The following is a 24,908-nucleotide window of genomic DNA, read 5'->3' as shown; positions in this document are numbered from 1 at the left end:
CCATATAGTCTAAAAGATTTACTCAAGAGAAAGATTACCAGAAAGCAGTGCTATATCACTAAGAATAAAGTGTATTTAATTCACCTCACCTTTAGTTTTCTGTTTGTTTGTTTTTGTGGCCGCCCTGAGCAGCATGAGGGATCTTAGTTCCCAAACTAGAGATCAAACCCACGCCCCCTGCAGTGGAAGTGCGGAGTCTTAACCACTGGACCCACAGGGAAGTCCCTCCACCACCTTTAGTTTTGATAAATTAAGGATGTGTCTTGATTTCAGCAAGATATTTGACAATGTTAATGTTCTTTATCGTCAAAATGAAAAAATGTAGATTGGATGGCAGGACGGTAAGGTGGATTCAAAACCGATGGAAAAATTATCACTAAAGAGTGTTATAAATAAATTTGTATCTTAATCCTTGTCTGTACAGAAGGTGCAACTAGAAACAACAGAAATCAGAGGAAAGCGTAAGCTTAAATAATGAAATAATGAAAATACTAACAATTCGGAAGGTTGTAAAATGGATAAATCAACTTCCAGAAGTCTTAAGCACCTATTCAAGCTCAGGGTGGCTCTGACTATCTAGAAAGGATGTTGTTGAATGGTGAGAGATAAATAAACTCTTGTGTACTTTTCGTTTTAAAATTTTATAAGTCTGCAGAGTATCTATATAGAAGGAGACTGAGGATATACAAATGAAAAACCGTAAGTAGAGGTTCTCCCTCCAATTAAGCTTTTCCAACTTAATCTTTATTTACTCCTTTTGTATTCATCACTCCAGCAAAAGTATACTACGTGTAGTTTCCCAAACGCACTCCACAATTTCCCACCTTTGCAGATTTTTTCTCTTTTTCTGAAAGACAGCATCAATATTTTATATTAATTACGTTAATATTTTAATTTTATTCCGTTATTAAAATTATCTTCATCCTCACAGGCCCATCATATACGCTATTTTTACACTTTTCTTCATCCCATCCACCCTCAAAAAAATAGTTTTTATCTTGACCTTTCCTGGGCTTTTGTAATGCCATGTTTGTAAGTCTTACAAGGCATGTTGTACTGATATTTGGCATCTACTATGCTCAGCGGTCTATTGGCTTCTACACGCTTTCTTAATTATCTCACTAACTCCCATACCTTTAAGATCACCATACACAGACGAGTACAAAGTTTATTCCTAACAAAAACAAAAAATTAACCATTTCATATAGTCCAAATTTTAGCCAAGCCTTTCTTTTTAGGAAATCTCAAGAGATGCCTCATTCTATAAATCAGGCTTAAGAATCAATGTTTGGGGCTTCCCTAGTGGCGCAGTGGTTGAGAATCTGCCTGCCAATGCAGGGGACACGGGTTCGAGCCCTGGTCTGGGAAGATCCCACATGCCGCGGAGCAACTGGGCCCGTGAGCCACAATTGCTGAGCCTGCGTGTCTGGAGCCTGTGCTCCGCAACAAGAGAGGCCACGATAGTGAGAGGACCGCGCACCACGATGAAGAGTGGCCCCCGCTTGCCACAACTGGAGAAAGCCCTCGCACAGAAACGAAGACCCAACACAGCCAAAAATAAATAAATAAATTAAAAAAAAAAAAAAAGAATCAATGTTTGTGATCACATACATTAAAAATTATAAATATAATAATTAAATTAAGGGGAGGGAAAAATTAATTAAAAAAAATTAAAGGGAGCTACTTCCCTGGTGGCACAGTGGTTAAGAATCCACCTGCCAATGCAGAGGGCATGGGTTCGATCCCTGGTCTGGGAAGATCCCATATGCCATGGAGCAACTAAGCCTGTGCACCACAACTACTGAGCCTGCGCTCTAGAGCCCGCGAGCCACAACTACTGAAGCCCACGCGCCTAGAGCCCGTGCTCCGCAACAAGAGAAGCCCCTGCAATGAGAAGCCCGCGCACCGCAACGAAGAGTAGCCCCCACGCGCAGCAACGAAGACCCAACACAGCCAAAAATAAATAAATAAATAAATAAATTTATTTATTTTTTAAATTAATTTATTAAAGGGAAAAGATATGAACTGGACAATGATATTTTACCATAGGACAAGGAATTCCTAAGTAGTATTTGTGTCCTACGTAAGTGATAGTCAGATGGCAAGATAGTAAGCTTTCACAGAAATACCTGACAGTCACCTAAAAGGAAATACAATCAAATATTAAATAAAACATTTAAGACACTGAGCAATCTAACAAGTTACTCATCTAAGGCTCAGAGTTGTAGTAGTGGATTGTTTGCTTTTTAAACTTTGTGTGTGTCACAGTGTCCACTGGGAATCAGATGAAAGAATGATACCTCTTTTCAGAAATGGCTACAACACACACGAATGCAGGGCCAGATGTAGATTTCCTACGAATAATGAATTAAGAAGTCCTAATTTAGAGGTTCAAGTCCTATGCTCAATAAACTATTACACATTATGTGCACTGCCTACTACTCAAAAACCGCTCTTTAAAAAGCAAAAGCTTCCAGATGGCCAACAGGCACATGGAAAGACTCTTAACATCACTAATTATTAGAGAAATGTAAATCAAAATTACAATGAGGTATCACCTCACACCAGTCAGAATGGCCATCATCAAAAAATCTACAAACAATAAATGCTGGAAAGGGTGTGGAGAAAAGGGGACCTTCCTACACTGTTGGTGGGAATGTAAATTGGTGCATCCACTACGGAAAACAGTATGGAGGTTCCTCAAAAAACTAAAACTAGAGTTATCATACGATCCAGCAATCCCACTCTTGGGCATCTATACAGAAAAGACAAAACCTGTAATTCGAAAAGATACATGCACCCCAATGTTCACTGCAGCACTATTTACAATAAAGACATGCAAGCAACCTAAATGTCCATCAACAGATGAATGGATAAAGAAGATGTGGTACATATATACAATGGAATATTACTCAGCCATAAAAAAGAATGAAGTAATGCCATTTGCAGCAACATGGATGGACCTAGAGAATGGATGGACCTTACTTCACTTACTTACTAAGTGAAGTCAGACAGACAAACACAAATATCATTTGATATCACTTATATGTGGAATCTAAAATACAATACAAATGAACTTATTTGCAAAACAGAAGCAGACTCACAGACAGAAAACAAACTTATGGTTAACAAAGGGGAAAGGGGATGGGGGAGGGATAAATTAGGAGCTTGGGATTAACAGATACACACTACTATGTAAAACAGATAAACAACAAGGTCCTACTATATAGCACAGGGAACTATATTGAATATCTTGTAATAACCTATAATGGAAAAGAATCTGAAAAAGAATGTATATACATATACATACATATATACACACATATATACATATATATATATATCTGAATCACTTTGCTGTATACCAGAAACTAATACATTAGTAAATCAACTATACTTCAATAAAAAAGTCAATGTCTAACCAAAAAAAAAATACATATAAAATATTAAAAAGGAAGGTTGAAATATTTTTCCTCTATTTCTAATTATTCAAACCATAGATGTTTCCAGGCTTAGTTCAAAACCTACATTTGGGTCCATGGCACCTTCTCTGATCATTCCAGAGAAAACTGAGGTTTGGCATCTTGACAGAAGACATACAGCTTTACTACACTCCATCTGTGTCACAGCGACAGAAGAACCACGTTACAGAGGGAAGAGGGACATGAGCTTTTTGCTCCAAGCTCTTGACCTCTCTAAACCTCAGCTTTCTCACCTGTGAAATGGGGCCAACCCTCCCTTACAAAAATGTGGTGAAGATTACAAACAAAAGCGTCCAGCTGACAGTGAGTATGTAATAGATCACAATTCCTATTATTTAGATTATTCATCCATTTTTGTGTGTCTGATCTTGCCCTCCCAGCTCCACTGCAGAGCAAGCTCTGGCATCAGGATTTAGCTGGATGATGACATGCCGAGGTTCCTGTGAGTTGACACTCTTCACAGGAGGCTAGAAGCACGGAGAAAGGATACCAGCAGGATGTGCTTCCTTCCTTTACCAGGAAAGGAGGAGGGTCTAACACGTTTCCATTCCATTCTCTCCTCCCCACTCTGCCTCATCAAATGGAAACACAATCATGACCACGTACATGGGTGACCAGAGAGCTACGTTCCCCTTCCTCTTCCTGAGGGTAGCAGGGCACAAAGCATTACATGAAGGCAGAAAGATAAGATAAGCCCTGGTTTGTGATCTAGCTAATGCCCACAGGCCATCATTTCAGAAGCTGCTGATAACATTTTGCTTGCGTTTCACACTTTAACACATAGTTAAGTGATGACTGTTTCTTAAATACACTTTTCCCAGGCTACTAGCGTTTCATTATCTATATAAATTTAAAACTACTATAATGGAAATCCACAGATTGTCCTATCATTTTAGTCACATCTTCCTCCTTCACTACAAAATCTTTATGTCCAAGGATCAAGAAGTACAAGCGGCCAGATTTATTTTTAGCATCATTTTCATTCCAAAAGGTCTACCTTTTGGTTGTAAGTGATATGCCATGAAGGCATCAACTAGAGGATAAGATAAGAAGCAGCAAACGATGCTGGTAGCAGTTTAACCTTCAGAAAGTTCAAAGTCCCGGGCAGGGAGGACACCAGGACGGTTCTGGAGGGAGTGAGGGGCTTCCTTGTGGGTCCGATGTGCAAGGTTTCTCCCTGTGGCTCACTTCCAGCCATTGGACAGCCCGGGTGGAGGCTGTCGGCTCCTCCCGATCTGCAGATTTACTTTCAGTGGCTGAGGATCATCTGTGCTGACAAGTCTGATTAGAAATCACCAATCTACTTTTAAATCTGCGGAGACGCATAGGGGCCAACATTTACTTTCCACTCAGGTTTATGTACTGTGCGAGCAGCCCTGAAGAACATATCTCTTCCTTCTGCTTTATTACAATTCAATTTTGCTTGTACACTAAACCTACCCCAGGGGATTTCTTAAACAGAAAGGTTTCTCTTACCTCTTCCTGGGACCGGTGACTCTTTGGCAATTCCATTTTGAACTTGTTTCTATGTCTCCAAAACCAAAGAGGAAATAAGCTCATTTGTCACTGCTCTAATTTATAATCATTTAACCAAAGCTCATACCAACTAAATTTGGGTCAAAATGATTTACTGGTGCAACACAGCTAAAGTCAGTAACATAAATACTAGCGCTGTGGAACAGAACAGATTGCTCAGGTTGATGGAGTTTACTGCTTTAAATTTTATGCTAAGAAAATTGGCACAGGCTGACTTCAAAGACAGTAAATTAAGCATCAGTTCAAATTTGCGGTGTGACAGATGCTAGTATTAGGTACTCGTTTTCACTGTTTCATTAGGAATCAAAGAAGCAAAGCTTTTATACTATTAACTAGAAATGAAAGAATAGAATATGTTTAATTCACAAGCAAAAACAGGAAGGACTGGAATTCGAACTTCTGGCTCTTTCCTGCATTACAGCAAGGCCACTTCACAGTGCACAACCTGTGCAACTGTACAGGGCCACCACTGTTCTCAGTGCTCTGCTGTCACCATCTTGCGATTCTTAATTTTTGAGCAAGGGGCCCTGCGTCTTCCTTTTGCACTGGCATTATGTCACCAGTCCTGCATGAGAGGTGTGAACATTATTAATCTATTGTCCTTCCCTCCTTACAAACAGAATAGAAATCATTCAATCATTTATTCATTCAATGGCTATTTGCTGAGACCTACTGTGTGCTAATGGGAGAAACTCTAAGACAGGTATATTCATTATCCTCATGGAGTTAACAGACTAAAGGAAAAAAAAAAAACACAGTGAAAACGATAACATTTAAATAAGAAAAATATTTAAGTGCTAAACTGACCTTTAAAACTTCAACGAAAATTCCACGTGGCAGTTAAAAAGGATGTGTTCCCAAACTGAAGAAATACACCCACCTCTGCTGCTCCTCTTAAAAAGTACCTGTCCCTTCTCTCCTCCAGGCCACACACTGAGTGACAAGGCAGCGCCCCTCTGAGCAAAACTGAGGTAGTGGACACTCGAGGGCCAACTGAATTCACAGTTTCAGGAAGTCATTTTACAAATTTGGAAAAGTCAGCATTTTGGAAAAGAGCACAAGTGCTTCCAAGGACCAGTTAAAGGAATGAAACTCAATGCACACACACTCAAGTGTTCCACTTGACTCAAAAGGACCAAGTCCCACCCACCCACCATGAGCTTCTGTCCCATTAGTGTCTCTATGTGCCCCACTGTGATCTACCAGAGGCAGTCTGGCATGGTGGCCCTAATGAACATCACAACACCCGCATTCACTCATGGTTTATGGGTATCTCTCCAATAACCCCAACACTGGTGCCTAGATTTGCTAATATTTTGATACAGAAACAAGGTTTGGTAACACGGAAGCAAGAACATCCTGGCAGCTCGCCAGATAAGACATGCTCTCCATCAACAAAGAGTGAACGGAAGAGAAGCCTGCTGAGCACATTTACCACCTTTAAAATATACCCTGAGAGCACGTCTCAACCCGTATCACTGACAACTTCTCCTTTTCCTTTCCGGGAAAGAAGCAATCGAGTTAGTTTTTATATAAAGGAAATGGGTGAATCAATCACCGTGGAGTGACAGGACCAAAGAACCCTATTCAAAACCCCTGACAAAAATGACTAAATCAACATGGAGTAAATAGCTGTGAACTATCTCGGTAACTTTTTCGATTGTTGGCTATCTCAGTACTGTCTGCTGGTTCAAATGTAACTGAAACGGGAACAGGTAAAAGAAGATCATCTTTTGAAATGAACTCGATCAGAAATATTTGCACTTAAACAGGTCTCCGTTTTAAGCACTGGGCCACTGGCATCCAAAACAGAAAATTCCACCACGTCTGTATTTTGCTATCACGTACGATAGTACCGGACAGAGGAAGTGACCTAGCCAAAAGCACAAGGGTAGTAATTAACAGTGTAACATAAAGGACACAGGCCAAGCGTGTCATGGACCCCAAATTAGAAGCTTGCTCACATGAATACCTGGATTTAAAATTTTCCGGAATGATTTTTAGCAAGTCATCCATCAAATGAATGTAAATAGTGTGATAAGTACAGGGTATGCTGAGAGATTATAGCTGAGGGGTGTGCAGTCACACACAGGAGATAGTGATCCCCCCTCCAGGGCCTCCACCAGAAAAAGAAACAGTTGATAAAGCTTCAAGGAAGCTCAAGAAAGGCAGGATTCCTTCAAGCTGTGCAATCAGGGAAGACTTTATGGAGAAGTCAACATTCAAAGCAAGCCCTAAAAGGCAAGTGAACTTGGGGTCTGTGTCCAGGGGAAGCGGAACAGGGCCAGCAAAGGCACAAAAGTGGGATTGAGTGGAGAGTGCAGAAGAAAGATTGTGAAATTCAGTTTGGGCAAAGCGGAACCCACAGGAAGGATGCCAGTGGATGGTAATGTGACAAATGGGGCACGTGGGACACAGTGTAAATGGCCTTTATCCTACAGGGAGCAACAGAGGAATCTAGAGCAGGAAGGGCCATGATCCCAGGGAAGAAGACGACGACGGAGGCACCACAAGGACGGCCAGGAGGGAGGCAGGTATGGAGGAAGGGAGCCCAGGCAAAAGATGGACATCCGCCACCTAGCACGGGTCCCCTGAGCTGTTTGAAATAAATGTGACAGGGCACCATGACACTAAATTGGAACACAATTTAATGCCCTTTTAACTAATGGCTTTTTCATAATTAATAGCTTCTTAAATGGTCACTCAGAGATCATGACTATCGTAGTAACACGGTTCAATTACATACAGCTACATATTACATTAACTTTCTCATAATACATTCAAGACAATAAAATTTCTCATCCTTCTACAGGCCAGCCTCTGATATCAAAATAAATGACTGTTTTACAGCATGTTCTTCTGTTCTTCTCTAGCCTCAATTTCAAAATACATTTTATCTTTCTCTTATAATGTACTTGGTACAGTTTTCAAAGAATTATATACAAGCATCAAAGATATTTTCTTTTTATTTTGCTCAGTTCCCCCCAGGATCAGAAATGAAAGCTCCAAAACCCCTGAATTGAGCTTTAATCTTAGAGAACATCACTGCAACACATTACTGCAAATATCACTGGCAAGGTTCATTTTGTGAAGATAAAATAACGATCTAGCTGTAGAACACAATACTGAAGCTGGCTGTTGGTAGAATATCAATGACATTTTTCTGAGGGAAAGTCCAGTGACCAAAGCCATGAATTTATAAACTCCTTGAGGTCACAACCTTGTATTATATTTACTTCTTTTGTTTCCCACAGCACGAAGCTGCAGCAGGATTTTAAGATTAAATAAGGAAATCTGCACAAAAGTGTTCTGTATATTATAAAATGATGTATTAAAAGTAGCTAACATTAATTGACCTGGAACTCTAAAGAACTAATTTTCCTTTCAGTTGGTCTCTGTGGTTATTTGAAAAGGATAAAAACATGGACAGGTAGTAATCAGGCTGTGAATACGTCAGGGTGCGTCCGAGGAGAGATAGAGGGTTAAAGGAAGAAACCTCACAAAACCTAAAGATAGTATAAAAAAATACCACTGAGATGGAGAAAACCCACAACATGGGAACATGAGCTAAAACAAACAAGCAAACAAAAAACACTTCTCCAGATGTTGAATAGATATTCAGATTACATCTCAAATTATGATCCACAGGGGTCAAATACAGCTAGTGACAAGGTGTATTTACTAGGTCCTGAGTAGTAAGTCACCTGCAGATAAGACTATTACTAGTTCAAAAATTAGTTTGGGGGGCTTCCCTGGTGGCACAGTGGTTAAGAATCTGCCTGCCAATGCAGGGTACACGGGTTCAAGCCCTGGTCTGGGAAGATCCCACATGCTACGGAGCAACTAGGCCCGTGAGCCACAATTACTGAGCTTGCGCTCTAGAGCCCGTGAGCCACAACTACTGAGCCCACGTGCCACAACTACTGAAGCCCACGTGCCTAGAGCCCGTGCTCCACAACAAGAGAAGCCACTGCAATGAGAAGCCCGCGCACCGCAAGGAAGAGTAGCCCCTGCTCGCAGCAACTAGAGAAAGCCTGCTCGCAGCAACTAGAGAAAGCCCGCGCGCAGCAATGAAGACCCAATGCAGCCAAAAATAAATAAATAAATAAAATTAAAAAAAAAAATTAGTTTGGGAAATGCAGCAGAGTGCAATAGCAAACTAAAAGTAGACGAAAGTATAATCAAAGTTCTTTTAGCTCTTTATAGTTCATTCTTGGTTTGTTCTATTCATTATGTTACCCTCATATCTAGAATGCTGCCTAACAGAGAGCAGGGATTCAATAAATATTTGTGAAATGAACGAAGCTTATTAACTTTTTAAGTTAAAGTGTAAAATTTTAAGTCAAATAAACTATTGGTAATGGCCACCATTTACTGGGAAGCTACCTTTTCAGGCCTGATATTACATGACTTACACATATGTAAACTTCACAAAAACCCAATGAGTTAGTATTACTATTAGTAATAAGTGAAGGAACGGAGGCTGAGTCAGTTGCTTTCCCAGGGCCACGAAGCTGATGAGTGGCAGAATTCAACCCTGTCTGTCCAGATCCTGTGTTCACTTGGCTTTACACAACAATACACAGCCAAAGAAAAATGTAAACACAAGAACAAAAAAGTACTAACATTTCATTTTACTTACAGTCTTACAGAAACAGTTTCTTCTGCAATCTGATTGCACGCAAAATTCTGAAGCATCCCATGTGGGGAAAACTTCTGTTATTCTAATCCTAGGCTGTAAGTAATGCTACAAAAACAATCAGCCACAACTTAACAAGCCTAACAAGCTAAAGAGGGAAAGTATGGAAAAATGAAAACATTTCCCTCCTCCAATATTTTCCACCATCTTAAAGTCTCATCAGATTCAGATTTCCAGATCTGCTCTAAGTGAACTGCAAGATGATTATGGTAAAACCATACCACTCAAAGCACGACTGTCTGAAATTACACGGAAGTCAAATGTACGTAAAATGGCGCCACACAGAGAAGAAGAGCTCATTGCTGTGTAATTTCATGAAACCTGCTGGGCACCAAGGTCACAGGCAGCCAAAGTGAATTTTAAATGGTGCCGACCAGGAGCCTATAATCAGGATAGCCACCAGTGGGCGGATGAGATAAATGAACTAACCAACTTTCTTCCACCAGGCGATCAAAATAGAATGCCATCTTTATGCATGAGACCAAAAATTTTTTTTAAAGTTAAAGTATTCATCCTTCACACCTCTGCTTTTTCACTACATTTCTAGCCTCTTCCTTCCTCAAGGTGCCTTTATGTTAGTGAACATCATGCAGTGTGATTTTTATTCCTACCTTGAGTGTTCTTCCATCTATTCCTGGAAAATAAAATCTATTCCTACAAAGCACAAACTTCTCCGTAACCCTGGTCCACCAGCAGAGTAGCTGTTGAGCAGCTGTCACTGTCCAAGGGCAAGCTTAGAACTGATGATTGAGGGACTTCCCTGGCGGTCCAGTGGTTAGGACTTCGCCTTCCAATGCAAGGGGTGAAGGTTCGATCCCTGGTCGGGGAGCTAAGCTCCCACATGCCTTGGGGCCAAAAAACCAAAACATAAAACAGAAGCACTATTGTAACAAACTCAATAAAGACTTAAAAAAAAAATGGTCCACATCAAAAAAAAAAAAAAAAAATCTTAAAAAAAACCCAAAAAACTGATGATTGAGTCAGACGCAGCCAGGAGCTTGCCTTCCAACCAGGACAGTCAAATGGTAAAAGAAAGTGTCAGGATATAAAAAGCCATGTCTTTTTTTTTTTTTTTTTTTTGGCTGTGTTGGGTCTTCATTGCAGTGCGCAGGCTTCAGTAGTTGCAGCACACAGGCTCAGTAGTTGTGGCTCACGGGCTCTAGAGCATAGGCTCAGTAGTTGTGGTGCACGGGCTTAATTGCTCCACAGCATGTGTATCTTCCCGGACCAGGGCTCAAACCCGTGTCCCCTGCAGGCGGATTCTCAACCACTGCGCCACCAGGGAAGCCCCCCATGTCTTTTTTATTTATTTTATTTTATTAATTAATTAATTAATTACTTTTTATTTATTTATTTAATTTATTTATTTATGGCTGTGTTGGGTCTTCGTTGCTGTGCATGGGCTTTCTCTAGTTGTAGCAAGCGGGGGCTACTCTTCGTTGAAGTGCACAGGCTTCTCATTGCGGTGGCTTCTTGTGTTGCGGAGCATGGGCTCTAGGTGTGCAGGCTTCAGTAGCTGTGGCTCGCGGGCTCTAGAGCGCAGGCTCAGTAGTTGTGGCGCACGGGCTTAGTTGCTCCGCACATGTGGGATCTTCCCGGACCAGGGCTCGAACCCGTGTCCCCTGCATTGGCAGGCGGATTCTTAACCACTGTGCCATCAGGGAAGCCCCCGTGTCTTTTGAAGAGTGACTGAAGTAATACTTTCTCATAGAAGGTTCTCAAAGACACTATAAACCTATATATTCAACCCTGGTCTCTCTCATGAGCTCTGTGCCCACGTTGCCAACTGCCCACCTAACCTTCCACCTTGAAGTCCCCCCAGACCCAGAACCACAAACTGTGGATTCAGGAGATGTTCTTTGGTGGATATCCTCCAGGCCCTGTGAGATGTATGTATTGAGTAGGCTGCCGAGCAGGGCAGCTGCTGCCAGCCTTAGCCAAACTCGGCTGCAGACCCTGAGTCCTTTCTCCTGGGTCCTCAGCACTGCCGATTGATCGAAAAAGTCAGAAGGGCCAGGTATAGGGACAACAGGAGCTCTGGAATGTCTCACTACTGATCAAATTCCTTCGTAAAATGCTTTTTGCATTTGTTGGGGAGTCACATGACCTCCTTGTCTAAGCAGCGGCAAGATCACTTTTCTTCTCCTCCCACCTTGCTTTACCTTGATAAAGCAAGGGTTGGCTGCCTTGATTTCCTGATTTTCCCTACCCTCCAAGTCCCTCAATAAGATAAAAGTCTCACCAAACTGCTCTTGGAGTGCTTGGGCTTTGCTGTCCCCTCCTTAGACTCTGGGAAATGGAAGAGACAAATGTACTGGGTTTGCCAAAAAGTTCATTTGGGTTTTTCTGTAACATCTTACCAAACTTTTTGGCCAACCCAAAAGATACAAAACATAGGGTGGAAATACAATCAACGTGACTTGGCAAGTCCTGTCTGTGCACCTCCTAGAAGGAGGCTGTGGTTATGAGCAGTGCGACGCCCGCAGGAGGCGTGGTTTATGAGGCAAGGTGACTACAGAGATTATCAAAGAATTGCCTGAACACCTAAGGATTATAATTTTCTATTTAAATCAGGTAATGCATCCCCTAAAAACAAAACAAACATACAAAAGACATGAACAGCAGCAAAAACGATGTCTTACCGCACGCTCAACTGTAGAATATAGTGACTCCATTGTAGGTCCAATCTAGACATGGAGAGAACACGGGAAATCCTACATTGACATCCAAGACAACTGTGCACATATGTGGAGAAGGAGATATAGTACGGGGAGCTTGGATTGTTACGGGGAGCCAACTGTGGCCAGGAGTGAGAAAAGGCTACACCGACTTTGACCATGAACCTATGTCCCCCTTTCCAGCCACATGCACGGTGGAATGCCATGGTCCCGTAGGGAATCCTGGTCTGCCCAGGTGTGCCCAGCTCCTCCCAACATCATCAGCTACAATCTGCTACCCATACGGAAGGTACGTTCATAGACTGCAGAGAGGACCAACTGGGTAATCTCGTCATAAGGTAACACTGGGGCATGAGTTTCAGGAAAACTCTGGGGCTCAGAAGTAGAGATAAACAAACACTAAGAAAGTCATGCCTCATAACGTAGCAACTCTCACCAAGGAGGAGTATATCAAATGAGGACTGGATTTCATCACAGAATCATACTATTTTAGAGCTTAAAGGCACATTTCTTTTTTTCAAAGATTTGATCGACAAACATATGGAAACTGTAACTTACAATGGAATGACACAAGGACATTTCGTGTTTCATGGCCTTTAATGCAAATGACTCATGGCACATAAATAATAATCACTGATAATATTAACTCATAGGTAATAACCAAGGGATAACCAGTTTCCTTTCTTGCTCTGCCTTATTACACAGCTGTAACATGACTAACATAAGCTATGACAGGACTCTATTAGGTCTCCTAACTAAAAGATTCCTTTACTACAAGTAATGGATAGCAATGTTCAATTACAAACATATTGACAATAACACTTATGCTTTATAGATAAAATAAAGGTATAACTGAAAATGTCAAATTTTCTATGAAAATAAGATGTATAAAATCAATCTTACATCTACTTATATTTATGTATTTGCACACTTATTATTTCCTGCACTTTTAGGGAGAGAAAAAGAAAATATCTGTTTGTGAGAAGCCAGTGAAGTTCAATGACACGACACTGAGAGTCACTTTAGGTGTCATCAAAAATGCTCCTCTTAGAAGCCCCCAGGTGTGCTGAGCAGTCAGTAACCCTCATTTGCACACAGGTGAATGTGAAACAGTTATAAAATTAGAGATGTCTACATTGTAATTTTATACAGTAAGTTACATCTACATACTGTGGTAGCAATGTTTGTTACTTTTTTAAATGTTTCACTCTGTAAATCAAAACAGAGCTGCTATAATTTATGTTTTCTTGTTTGTTTTTTAATTTTCTGAGGAACTAGGGAAAAAAATGCCTGGTTTTTTATATACACGGAAATATAAAATTACTGAGACATCATTCATTTATTCATTTATTCATCTAAAAATAGGAGCAGCAAAACCCGTTTGCCTCTATCTCAGAAATGTCTTCAAAATCGTTTTCTCTGTGTTTCCAAAGCTTCGATGAGGTTCTCCCCATCTCTGGCCAAGCCTGCTGTAACAGGCCTCTTGCTGCCTTCCCTGGTTTTATCATTTCCCCAAATCAGTCTTTACTCCTCATTTGCTATTGGATTATACAGTTCCTAAGTCAACTTCACCCATAACCACTCAAAAACTTCATTTAACTTTAGTGAAGTGTAGAATTCTTACCATACAATCTGAACAGGGACCTTCAGACCTGATCCTTTGTCACATCACCTCTGCCCCATACCTTAGAGTATGCTGCCATTCCCTGAATTCCCATCAGATCTTTTTACAACTCCTTGGCTTTGAGAATTTGACATTTCACCTGCTCGAAATCCCAGGGAGCCTCTGCTCATCCTTCTGACCCAGCTCAATAGCACCTCTGCTATGACGCCTTTCCAAACCCCTCCAGGCACAAGGTCCTTCCCTTTCCTGTGTTCCTACAGCATTTTATGCACACTTCAATGGACCCTGGGCATTTTTAAACATCTGTGATTTATGCCTATTCACCAAAACCCCCCAAAAGTTCATAGTATGACATAATCTGCCACTTGGCTAAGGTAGGAATTTGAATTATATATTGTATTTTAGCCAGGCTCCAGGAAAGCAGAAACCATCCTAAGTATTTCAAAGACAGAGGATTTAATGTAATAAAGGAAATTGGTTACACAGACGACAGAAGAGCTAAAACGCCAGACAGGAGTTAAAGAGGTGACCCAGAAACTGGCATCAGCAGAAAACTGCTACCCTCCATGAGACTGGAGTGATGTCGGGGGGAAGATGGCATTACTGATGACTAGAGGAACCGGACTGTGTGACTAGGGGAGGGTCATGACAGTGGCTCCTGATGGGACCTGGGACCGTGAAGGGCTGGGCTTTCCAGAAGGAGAGGCAACTGCTGCCGAAGATTCTGCCCAAGGGAGAGCTAGAGAGGGAGAAATACCCTGGCTTCTCCCTGCCTCCCATCCCTCCACTGGCTGCATCTACCCAGATGCCAGGTGTCGAGGCTTCTGGGAAATGCCGTCTCCTGTGATGCAGGAAAATGACTGGCGCACCATGTGAGGCTGGTGAGCATCTCACTTGGCAGCTGAACAAGCCTCACCAGCCGATCACTGTATGCAATGGAGTGGATGTCTGTATCATGAGCCCTTTGGATTGTGATTATACTTCGCATGTTGGTTTCCTCCAGAAGACCGTGAGCTCCGCTATAGCAGGGACCTTATCTCAACTTGCATCCCAGCACCTAGCATGGTATTTGACATATAGTGGGCACTCAATAAACACTGCTAAATGTCCATAAACACTAATTCCCTGGATTTATAACATATTTTAACTCAGCATTTCCTAAAGTTTGTTGTGCTGGCCATTAATTCAAAAAGACGCTGTTGCCTGTAACAGGCAAGTAGGACTCTGCCATTCCCAAATAAGTCTGTGAACCATACCGTTAAACAAATTAAGCTGGTCTCTTGGTCCATTCGAGCTGCAATAACAAAGTACCACAGACGAGGTGGCTTAGAAACAACAGAAATTTATTTCTCCCAGTTCTGGGGGCCGGAAGTCTAAGATTACGGTGTCAGGGTGGTTGGGTGAGGGTGCTTTTCTCCTTGTATCCTCACATGGCAGAAGGGGCAAGGATGCTCTCTCAAACTTCTTTTATAAAGGCATTAATCTCATTCATGAGGGCTCCACCTTCAGGACCTAATCATCTCCCAAAGCCCTCACCTCCTAATACCATCCCATTTGACATTAGGATTTCAACAAATGAATTTTGGGGGTGTCACAAATATTCAGACCACAGAAGCTTGTTTCTTTATTGCAGATAATACAGTTCACTCAGAGGTTTCAAAATGTGCTTGAGGACAGAGATGCAGAATTATGCAACATCTTTTCAACATATATGACTATGGAACACTTTTATCAAAAGACTGACATTACACAGGAACATCAGTTAGGGGGTCATTGCTTTAAGTGTCTTCACATTTGTGACATTTTATTTCTTCTTTGAAATAGTCCTGTGAGGTATAGAAGAACAAGGGCACACCTTTCAAATAAAAATGTTGCTAATAAATAATTAAAACTAACTAATATATCAAGTATTAATCGAATATACAAGATGTCATTTACTATTCTAGTCACCGTAGGGATAGAAGCAAAATGTAAATCTTAGTTCTTGCTCTATTTGAAGAGATAGGGCATACAAGAAAAAAAGAACCATAAAATGGTACTTTCTTCTTATCCAACAATATTTTTATATGTGTTTTTAGTACATCATGGTATCTGATGTTGCCTGATTACTGAAAATGAGGCACATGGAAGGTTAAATTATTCACTGAAGTTATACGCAGGTCAGTTCTGGACCTTACATTAACACTTGAGCTTTGTGAATTCTAAAAGAAAATCACTAACTGGTATGATGTCTATCATATAAAGAAAAGAAAGGATAACTAGATCCCCCAATAATTAGTCAGCAATATCAATGCACCAACACTGGGGTATTGTTGAATCCAACCTCGTGATCTTCTAAAAATGACCATTCAAAAGTCCCCGGGAAATCACCAGACTCCTTTAGAGGGATCTAGCTAGAACTCTCTGTGTTTCTATCATAATATTTTATTGATCAAGGTTGACAAAGTAGAACATTACCTTTCGTTTCTAAAGAGAGACACAAGGTCCTCGGTTTTGTTATTTAAGAAGTGTGTCCTCACCAAATGAACCTACCTACGAAACAGAAACAGACTCACAGACATAGAGAACAGACCTGCGGTTGCCAAGGGTGGGGGGAGGGAGAGGGATGGAGTGTGAGTTTGGGGTGAGCAGATGCAAACCATTATACACAGAAGAGATAAACAACAAGGTCCTACTGTATAGCACAGGGAACTGTATTCAATACCCTGTGATAAACCATAATGGCAAAGAATATAATAAAGAACGTGTGTCTATATATATGTTAATCACTTTGCTATACAGCAGAAATTAACACAACATTTTAAATCATCTATACTTCAATTTAAAAAAAAAAAAGAAGTGTGTCCTCTAAAATTAACATTATCTTCAGTCTTAACAAAAGATTATTACAAGGGTTTCTAACAATGGGGAACTCACACTAGGGAACTTACACTAGAAAACTTGGCCAAGCATGTATTAATGAGAGATAAATTCTTCTGTCACATAGTTTTTTAAAGACAGCATATTTGCTTTGGTTGGAGGTTTTGGCATTCTCCCCTAATGACCTCTCTACTGCATGTTACCTTATTAACATTAACCTGTTCTGAGAATTGGCAAAAAGTTGCTATATCATATTACTTCAAGTGGTTCTATGGTACTACAAACGTAAACTGGGGACCAAAGAAACAATAAAAATATTCACCTATGTTAAGAAACTTATTATTTTTTTTTATTATTTATTTATTTATTTATTTATTTATTTATTTTTGGCTGTGCTGGGTCTTTGTTTCTGTGCAAGGGCTTTCTCTAGTTGCGGCAAGTGGGGGCCACTCTTCATCGCAGTGCGCGGGCCTCTCACTATCGCAGCCTCTCTTGTTGCGGAGCGCGGGCTCCAGACGCGCAGGCTCAGTAGTTGTGGCTCACGGGCTTAACTGCTCCACGGCATGTGGGATCTTCCCAGACCAGGGCTCGAACCCGTGTCCCCTGCACTGGCAAGCAGACTCTCAACCACTGCGCCACCAGGGAAGCCCAAGAGACTTATTATTCATAATGGTCAGAAACTCTGAATTGTACAGATAATACAAGGTGGAATTTCAATTAACACTTTAATATTATGATGACAGCATTCACAGCTCAACAAGTAACTAATGGGATAACTCTGGGTGTCACTCTCTAAAATTCAGTGTTCACAGTTGTTTAAAAAAAAAAAAGAGAGAGAGAGAGAGAACAAATTACCTGCCTCACTGGGGTGAAAGAAATGAGAACTGAATATGTTCCAAGGATCACTGGACCCTTCAGGGAGCCAGTTCCAAATTAGCTAGGGAAACACTTAACACTACACTTAACACTATACCTTCCCCACGCCCCCAGGAGACTGGTGTAAGCGTTAACATACTCCAGGCTCTGTGAAGTTCTGCTGTAATGAAATTTACTAACTTTCCATAACCAAGTGTTTCTCCAATCTACTTGTTCCCAAAACGATTCTGCTTTTTCAACACCTACTGGTACCCCCTCAGGAACCAGTGCTCCCAGAACACACTTGAGGGTGATGCCTCATGAAAACAAAAAGATGAATTTTAACGACCTCCAGGAATGAAAGCTTTGAACTTAATGCTGTTATTCTTTCTGATTATAAGCAACGCACACAATAAGACACCCTTGCCAGGCTGGAGGGAGCTGCAGAGCTCAAGTACCGGCGATGTAACGGTGATGAGTTTATTCGGAGAGCAAATTGGATGCATTTCGTGATGTTGCCTACACAGAATGAGGTAACACTCTCCTGAGTGTGCCTTTAAAGTTTTCCTTTTAGAATTGGTTGTGAATTCACATGTCTCAGTTGGTTTTCCTTGTAACTGAAAATACGTTTTTTTACAAGGCAACAAACCAATCTGCAATCTATGTGTTGGTGAAGCTAAGCAGCCCGGACGGACCCTGGCCTCAGAAGGATCAGGCTACAGGTGGTGGCAACAAAGGGAAGTAAGTTAAAAATCAAATGATTCTCCTAAAATATGGCACAAATGAAACCACCTACGAAACGGAAATCGCCTCACAGACATAGAGAAAAGACCTGTGGTTGCCAAGGTGGGGAGGGGTGGGGGCGGGGAGGAGGGTGGGAGAGGGAAGGACTGGGAGTTTGGGATTAGCAGCCGCAAACCAGTATGCATAGAATGGATGGACAACAAGGTCCTACTGTACAGCACACGGAACTATATTCAACATCCTATAATCAACCATAATGGAAAATAAGATGAAAAAGGATGTATACATATAAAACTGAGTCACCTTGCTGTATGCCAGAAACTAACACAACATTGTAAATCAACTATACTTCAATTAAAAATAAATAAATTTTTTTAAAAGGGAAAAAAAAATCAAATGATCCTCTTAGAAAGACTCTACTCCACATAAAGTAAATGAAGGTTTGAACCCTGTCAAAAAAAAAAAAAAAATCTAAATAATTCTAGGGAAAAAGTCTTTCAGAGCTGCTAATATGATATGCCCAAGTTCAATGGACAACTCCTTACTCCTCCATTTTTAAGATTTAGTATCATTATTATGCTTTACTTCAGAGATACAATCTTGGAAGTCAAAGCTAATAACAGAAGATAAGAGAAAACTGAGTATACTTGGCAGAAAAGAAGCCAGGGATTTGGGCACAGTCTACCTGAACAGGAACCAGCCACACCTCACTGATACAGGGTGAATGACACAAAACACAGCACTGGCAACGAGGGCAGGCCTGTATTGCAATTGGAGACATAGGCAGAAATAGCATCTTCATCTATGTGAAGCATGGAAAAGATTTGGTTTTTCCCCTTTCTGGGTGTATACACAGGCCTGACCATCCCAGTAACATCTAAGGCCACTAATATAAAGGAAAACACAGTTATAAACTGCTCTGTTCCTACACTAATTCTGATATCTGTTGCTTATATCACATCATCCCCCAAACAACAACTATCATGGAAACAGACTGATAATCCAGACTTAGCTTTACAGAAGTCTGTGCTCCCACACCAGTAACATATAAGATTTTAAGTGAATAAAATTGTTCATGTTTCTCAAAATGTGATCCATGGACCATCTATGTCTAGAACTGCTGGAGAGTTTGTTAAAAGTGCTTCCCCTGGGCCCCCGCCCCCAGACCTACCAAATCACACACTCTGGGGCAGGGCTTTGGATTCTCCAGTGGAATAAACTGTCAGGTAACTTTCAGGCCCACTAGAGAACTAAAAGAATATTGCACTGAATTCTGATGTCAATTACTGATGTGGAGAACTTGGAAGCTTCACAGAAAAGTCTGAAAACAATGAAACACTTTCCAAAGTAAGACAAAAAACAAGTTCCTCTGGGGTGGTGGGGGAGTATGTTAAAAAATAAATAAATAAAACCGGTGGCAATGACTACTTGGAAATGTAATTTTAAAACATTATTAGATTAAACATATAAAACTCAGTGTTTTAGATCTTATAAAAGATCAGTTAATTCATCAACATCCCTGCCTTTAACAAATCCTGAGCTCGGAGTAGATGCTATCTGTGGTGTTCGTTTGAGCTGTCTACACTGCATCTCCCTTTCCCTTCTTCCTGGCTGCCAAGCCCCACTCACACCCTTGCACTGTTTAGGTCTCCATCTCAAGCTTGCTCTCTGTCGTAACAGTGTGCCTGGGATGTCTGAGTGTGATGGAAGGCGTGGACTGTGGTCCTAGAAAGTACTGTCAGTCAGCATCAGCTTCTTCCCTAGAGATGCTTAAGACCATGACTTCGTAGTCAAAGCTGATTTAAGTACCATCCTGCTTAGGAGCAGAAGCTCAGAGTGGCTGGTTCCTGAGTGCCCTCCTGGCCTAATCATTCTGGCTTTTCCAAGATACACGTGGCTTTAGGGAGTTGGGACCAAGAACTGTCTTGGCCCATCTCTGTGATCTGCAGTAAGATCTTTGTGTCTTTCAGTTAGCCAATTCCTTACCGCAAATCCACTGCCTGAGAACTACAGAGGAAGTATTAAGGTCTTATTTTGAGTTCTCCATCTGTCAAATCTTGTTTCTGGTACAGGGCAATGATAAATAAAAGAATACATATATAATACATACATGATCATTATGATATATATATAATACGTATTAAGAGAGAGAATTCCAGGATAACAATTTTCTGTGATAAAAACCAGGATAGATCGATGTGTTCAGTCAATACCAAACTACAGAGATGGGGTCTTTTTACAGTCCAGTCAGAGAGGTGTAAATAAGATCATGATAAAAACTAAACATTAACTAAATTCTGAATGTAAGCCATCTACCAGAAGTCACATCTTAAAAAATACAAAATGATTAACTTAGAGCAGGGTTCTCAAGGCGGTGGTCTCAGAACCAGCATCATCTGGGAACTTGTTAGAAATGCACATTATCAACTCCCCTGGCCACCCCCCCAAAACCTACTAATCAGGGAGCCGCCCTGGGTGGGCTCCAAAAATCTGTTTTAAAAAGTCCTGAGGGTGACTCCAACGCATGCTAAAGTTTGAGAACCACTGGCTCAGAACTCAAGGCCGCTTGCGTGGACTTTATATTGTAAGGTTAGAGGGAGCTGAAGGAAACAGCAGTCGTTTGCGATCTATGAGGCGCAATTTAAAGAGGAACAAAAAGAGCTCTGCCTGCTCCCCCAACTGGCCCAAGAAATGCCTCGATTTCTTAAAATTAGAGCAACTTCTTTCAGTTAAGACACTGTCACTAAAAAGCCACCATGCCCATTAATACGCCAACACTTATTTATCTAATTCCTCAGCTGTCGCTTGATAGAGCCTGGATATGAAGGAAAGCACAATGGGACACACCATATGTCAGGTCAGGTTCAAAGTGGAGCAAGAGGAGGAGAAGTCCCAAGCCCTCATCCAAAGGGATGAAAGACAGCCCAGGTGGAGCCCTGTGAGGGGACCCTGAGAGGCAAATGATGCTTTCAGCACAGAGACAGGGATGCCCTAAGAAACACTTTGTCATCATTACCGTCTTGAGCAGCGCTTAACCATCAATTAGTTGAGGAGATGGTCTCCCCTGGCTTCTCAGAACAGAGCAGTGTCTACACTGGGAAGGTAGTTGTTTGCTACTGATTAGTAGTCTACACTCATTTTATACATATATGTGACTCACGTCCAAACTAAGTGTGGAATAATACCAATTTGGGACTCTTTTCCATACCCCCTCGTTAGAGCACCAACAGTTCCCAAAGATGAAATCTACAAATTCAGACCCTGACAATTGCAAGCACCAGTGGACAGAACTTAAGATAGCCTTAATATGTCTTTACAGTGTTCCTACATGCTTCATTTACAGAGCACGTAAATAAGATATTTTACTAACACGCATGTCCAAAGTTTGGTATGAAGTTTCAAAAATTCTGTTAAAGTACTTAATGACTACAACAGTATTTGAAAGCACGTGATTTTGTGTTCCACAAACAAAAACATTACAACCTCCATTTTCTCATAACACCATTATCATACTCTCTGCATGTTAACATTTTTATTACACGTGGTATTTCTCAAAGGCTTTCTACATGCCTTTTAAAAATTCAATTGAGGGTAAAACTCAACCCAGGCTGGTTTTTAAAAATTACGACCAAGACATGACTTAAAATATAAGATGGAGATGGTGGCAATTAAAGTTTATGCTCAAGTTACCACAAGAAAGGCAGAAGTCATTGACTCCTTGAAGTATTTCTTTTATAGGTAGTAAATGTCCATGGACAACAGTCCCATTTTGTGTTGTTCCACCCGTTTACAGGTGACATTTTAACCTCTAACCAACCATAGCAAGACAAGTCAAAATGAAGGTTGACACTTTGTCCTTTAACTAGTTCCAAAGTACTGCAGGGGTTTTACTGCCTGATGTTACACCATATGTGCAAACTCCAGACACAGTAGTCATGTTTAAGCAGCATGCCTCTGTACTTTGCCATTATCCTGTTTCCTGTTGTTCTGGAGCAATCCTAACTTTAGCTAAACATAACCTTTCTGGGTGAATCATTTTTAGTAGAAGAATCCGCCTTATAGCAGAGTGCCCTGCACTTTGACTGTATTTCGGAAGCATGGCCATTGATGGAATTCATAGATCCCAGTGGTTTGGTATTTTGCAGTCTTTATGAAACCCACCCATTTTACGAAAACTTTCATAAAATAAAATTATTTACCACTTTTTTTTTATGAATAAAAACTCAAACAATTATGAAATGAACAACAGGAGTAATTCTTTCTGAAGCATTTTTTTGGTCAACTGGTCTATCACTAAATGGTAATGTTTAATGGCAGATTTTTCAAAACGTTTTCCGTAATTCAAGTTATTTTTTAATTCTAAAATGACTACTATCTTGGGTAACGGGATACATTTACTTACTCGGGCCCTCAAAAGGTTCGAATCAGAAAAGCCCTCTTAGGTTTTATATTCAGAATTATTTTCTGCCAGGATTTGAGAAATGCTAATAATAACCTATATCCGGGCTTCCCTGGTGGCGCAGTGGTTAAGAATCTGCCTACCAATGCAAGGGACACGGGTTCAAGTCCAGGCTCGGGAAGATCCCACATGCTGCGGAGCAACTAAGTCTGTGTGCCACAACTTCTGAGCCTGTGATCAAGAGCCCGCAAGCCACAACTACTGAGCCTACGTGCCACAACTACTGAAGCCTGCGTGCCTAGAGCCCGTGCTCCGCAACAAGAGAAGCCGCGACAATGAGAAGCCCGCGTACCGCACCGAAGAGTAGCCCCCTCTCACCACAACTAGAGAAAGCCCGTGCACAGCAACGAAGACCCAACGCAGCGAAAAATAAAAACAAACAAATAAATAAATAAATTTTAAAAAAATAAATAAATAACCTATATCCTCAGCTCAATGTCAGTAACTCTTACCAAACCAGAGTTCATGAAGAGCATATACTAAGGAAAAAACAGTCCTTTAAAAAGTATACATAACTTCCCCAATGGCCTTTCCCCTTGAGTTTTATGTAAAGTAGAACATTTAGCTCTTTATAATTCCCTCAAATCTATAAATCTCACCAGTCTCAGATTCACTTCCTGTTGCCTTCCTTCATTATACATTTAAAGGTAATCAATAAAAACTGATTTCTCTTTGCAAGCACTTTCCTGTTCTGCCAGAAATAACAGTAGTCCCTGCCCTAAAACGAAGAAAAGGAAAAGGAATATTTACCAGGAGAGGAGAAAAAGAAACCGCCCCAGCATTTTTCCTGAGCCAAGTGAAACACAAACAGCAAATCAAGTTTATTCTTAAAGAAAAAAAACCTTTAAAATATTCCTGGCATTAGTCCTATTCTTCAAATCTGTGGTATCAACAAGTTTTTAACTCTGGGTTTGTATTTCCACTCTCTACAAAAACCTCATTATACTGCCTAATAGCTTTACTGTACTGTCTTTCTGTAGGAATCCACATATCACACGCAAGACTTGTGCTCAATGCTGAACAGTGAAGCAGCAGAGGAAGGATAGTAAGTCCCCCAGCTTGCCTCCTAGGGCAGAGTGGGATGCAAAACCAGTGGGAAAAAACAGATGAGAACAAAGTTACATCTGGTAAGGAAATCAAGCACTGCAACAATGTATCTCTGACTCAGAAACGCAAAACTTTCGCCACTTGAATTTTTAGCACAAGAATTTTCTGACTCAAAAGTTACTTGAAGGTTTTATATTAAATCATCTGAAATCATCTGTTGGGGTTTCTCCAATATATAGACTCTACTTCAGAACTCTCCATTTTTAATGTTTTTTCTTCTGCATTTTTTACCAAAGACCATGAGAAAACACCCAAAGAAAGAGCAACAGACTTTTACTTTGTGATGAAGTTAGGAATACATTTTATACGTTTTCCTGGCTTCCTGTTTTCTTGAACTCTGTACTGTCTACAGAGGTTGTCCTATTTCACCAAGGCAGATTATAAATCACACAAGTTCAGCCCGTCAGGTTGAAAAATGGAGGTGAAAGGCACAGCAGAAAATACATGAAGTATAATTAAAACCATATGACCAGAGATATTGAAGCAATACTTGTTGGAGGCAACCCAAGTAAAAATCAAACCTTTCCTAGTGTTAGTGAGACTGGCCAGTCCCTTTAAAACAAACACACATCACTTGCTAAATACTCTTTTTTTTTTTCTCCTTCACAGCAAAAGCAGGGGGAGAAGTTCAGCCCTAACAAGGTAATTAAGCCTATCTTTGTGGCATAAATTCATAGTTGTTAATGTAAAACTGATCTCTCAATTAAAACAGTAATCATTTATTTAGAAATATAGTTTAAGATGGGGCAGGGCTCAATTTTACATCCACCAAAAAGGATTAAAGGCTTATGATGACAATGTTGAATCAAAAACCTTTTCTTTTCTACTTTCCTATGAAGTTTTCATCTCTTAAGACCTGAGGATT

At 40.7% G+C, this 24,908-nt stretch overlaps 1 protein-coding gene across 2 annotated transcripts in view; it reads right to left on the bottom strand.

Annotated features, from left to right (window-relative positions):
- Positions 1-24,908, bottom strand: part of LHFPL6 (LHFPL tetraspan subfamily member 6) — a 270,020-nt gene that overhangs the window by 207,901 nt on the left and 37,211 nt on the right. The window lies entirely within an intron of this gene.

The sequence above is a fragment of the Balaenoptera physalus genome, assembly GCF_965194825.1.
Source record: "Balaenoptera physalus genome assembly, chromosome: 18".
NCBI lineage: Eukaryota > Metazoa > Chordata > Mammalia > Artiodactyla > Balaenopteridae > Balaenoptera > Balaenoptera physalus.
Note: the sequence above shows the minus strand (reverse complement) of the source record. Positions and strands in the feature narration are given on the sequence as shown.